The following is a 3,265-nucleotide window of genomic DNA, read 5'->3' on the forward strand; positions in this document are numbered from 1 at the left end:
TTTTTTTTTTACTGTTTTGTATTGGAAGAGACTTATGTAATTATTAACCGAAGTAAAAAATAAAAAAAGGTAAAAAAGCGACTGTAAACTGATCCGAAAACGAATTTAAAATGATACGATTTTCTTTCAAACTTCAGATTCTTCGAAAATTTCATTTTATTTTGCACTGGAAAGGTTTATGTGGCTGTCGTTTACTTACTAAAAATTGTCGATAAAATTAAAATTTTTCATAGTTTTTTAAATTTTACCATGTAAAATCAGCCACAAATTGGTTAGAAATTATATTTTTTTATATTATATTTGGGGATAACTTTAACATTTTTCCAGACAGACCTTTCTAGATTGAAGGCAGCATGAGTTTTGCCCACCTGCATACCCTCGATGCCTCCCAGTCGTTGATGAGCGAAGTATTCACCCAGTTTCTGATGGTGGCCTCGATGGCCAAAGTGGGGAGTGCTGTAACTGGTTGCGAATCGAGGAATGCCTGGTCTAAACCAACTGTGGCCAAATGATCAGATGTCTCATAACCTGTTAATCCCGAGTGACCTGGCATCCAGAGTAAAGCAAGCTCGTTATGTTTACCAACATAATTTAGTCGAGCCTTGCATTGCCGAACTAGTTTGGAAGTACTTAAATAGAGGGATTGCCAATGCCTTAAGTGCAGCTTGGCTGTCACTGCAGATACGTAAATTCCTCCACCTATTTTATAACATGTAGTCCAAGGCTTTGATGATTGCAAATACCTCTGCCTGAAAGACGGAAGTTTATCCCCATTAACGTCGAAAAGGACTACAGATCCTGACCAAGAGTCAGTCTTGGAGCCATCAGTGCACATTCCACAATGTGAGAGTCCGGGCTCAGTACTGGAATTAAACTAGCATTCAGCCTCAGGAAACTCAACATTATAGAATCTCTTCACCAAAGGTAATGGTGGCGTACTATCCTGTAGCATTGAAAATACACAAGTGCTCAAATCTCTGTCGCCAGCAACGAGGTAAGTTTAGCAGTGCGTCAAAAGCACTATACAAATTAAAGTTAAATAAAGAGGTTATCAAGCAACCATTTTGGTTCTTTACTATCAAAACCAGATACATTTTGGTGGATCCCCACTTACAACTCGTGGACCCCCATATTTTTGAAGTGAAACTTCTTTAGCGGCGGTTAGTTGGTTGGGAGTAAATTGGAAAATTCAACGGAAATTGCACACGGAAATGGTGCAACGGAAATGATGCGACGGAAATGGTTGGGGCTGAAACAAGTGCTTCTTCTGTGTATGCATATGGTATTAATTTAACAAAAATTTGTTAATAAAAGGTATAAGAATAACACTTAGAAAAAGACCAATACAAGAATGAAAGTAAAAGTGAGATAAAGAAAATGATAAAGGCAAAGGTAAAAATAAAAACAAAAACAAAGATGCGTGAAGATAAAGGCAAAAATGAAGACCAAGGTAGATTTAAACACTTTACTTATATATATAAGGGCAAAGGTGAAGGGGAATATGTAGATGAAAGTAAAGACAAAGAGGAGGATGAGGATGCCGCTAAAAGTAAAGATGAAGATAGGGGAAGAAAGATTAAAATACACGTAATTAAAGAGGAAAAGATATACAGAGAGACACAGAGACTCAATCTGGGAACTCTTTTGGAATTTTAGAGATTCTCGGGATTTACCGGTAAAATAATCGATATTTTTATCGGTTTTGTTACCGATATTTGTATCGATTTCTTTATCGATATTTTCGGAACTTATCGATATAATAATCGATATTTTTATCGATTTTGTTATTGATATTTTTATCGAATTTGTAATCGATATTTTTATCAATTTTGTTAATGATATTTTTTTTCAATATTTTTATCGATTTTATTATCAATATTTTAATCGATTTTGTTATCGATATTTATTGATTCTGTGATCGATATTAATCGATTTGGTTGTCGATAACTATCGATTTTGTTATAGATATTTATTGATTTTTTTATCGATAATTATCGATTTTGTTATCGATATTAATTGGTTTTTTAATGATATTTATCGATTTTGTTATCGATATTTATCGATTTTGTTATCGATATTTATAGATTTTGTTATCGATTTTGTTTTCGATATTTATCGCTTTTTCATCGGTATTTATCGATTTTGTTATCAATGTTTATCGATTTTGTTATCGATATTTATAGGTTTTGTTTTTGATATTTATCCATTTTGTTATTGATATTTATCGACGTTGTTTCCGATATTAGTCGATTTTTTATCTATATTTATAGATTTTGGTATCGATGTTCATCGATTTTGTTATCGATATATATCGATTTTGTTATGGATTTTTATTTTTGTCGATATTTTCATTGCTTTTGTTATGGATATTTTTATCGATATAATAGATTTTGCTACCAATATTATTATCGATTTTGCCATCGAAATTTTTATCGAATTTTTCATAAATTTTGTTATCGATATTTTTATCGGTTTAGTTATCGATATTTTATTGGATGTTACTATCGATTTTGTTATCGATAGAGTATAAAGATAAAAATGAAGTATGTAACATAAGTTTCACTTCTCCAGTGTGGCCCAGGCGCACTTACTTTTTTTCACGCCAACATAGACTCCCGTCGAATCTCCCGTGGACGACTTTGGGAACAGTGGCGGATACAGGGGAGGGGCGATGGGGGCGATTTTTTTGTTGACCATTTATTCCATACAAAATATTTTCGACGATTTTATGGTTATATGGAGAAAATGAGCAACACCTTCGACAAAAAAAATCCCAAAAATCAATGGTACTTGAAATTGGGCTACAAAACTGCACACTCAAAATGTTTCTAAAAAATCTAATTAAAAAGCTCGAAATTTTTACAAAGTTTGTTGATTTCGTTTATAATTTTGCACAAAGATTGAAACTGTGATTTATATGGTTTCTGTTAAAAATATGCTATACCTCTAAAAAAAAATAATTAAAATTAAAAAATTTTTAAATAAATGGTGAAATCTTGCCAATATGTGAGTGTCGTAAATTTATGATAAGAACTACATGTATGCATGTCGAATTAAACTTTTTGATACTACTTTTTGTCTATTTCAGCGGTGAATGTAGAAAATTTCACATTGAACTGTGTAACCAGACATTCGTAGGGGGATAACAGCAAAATGCGTAGAAAAAGCGCTTACCGCGCTAGTTACCGATATCCCTAAGGAATTCTACTATTTGGACATTGTCCTTCCTCGGAGAGCGGATAGATGAAATTTGCAGGCTAATTAT

At 32.7% G+C, this 3,265-nt stretch overlaps 1 pseudogene; it reads left to right on the plus strand.

Moving 5' to 3' along the window:
- The first annotated feature begins 2,985 nt into the window (after positions 1 to 2,985).
- LOC118736320 overlaps positions 2,986 to 3,265 on the plus strand; it is a 943-nt pseudogene continuing 663 nt past the window's right edge.

This window comes from Rhagoletis pomonella, unplaced genomic scaffold, assembly GCF_013731165.1.
Source record: "Rhagoletis pomonella isolate Grant_MI unplaced genomic scaffold, Rhpom_1.0 Rhpom_scaffold_00003, whole genome shotgun sequence".
Taxonomy (NCBI): domain Eukaryota; kingdom Metazoa; phylum Arthropoda; class Insecta; order Diptera; family Tephritidae; genus Rhagoletis; species Rhagoletis pomonella.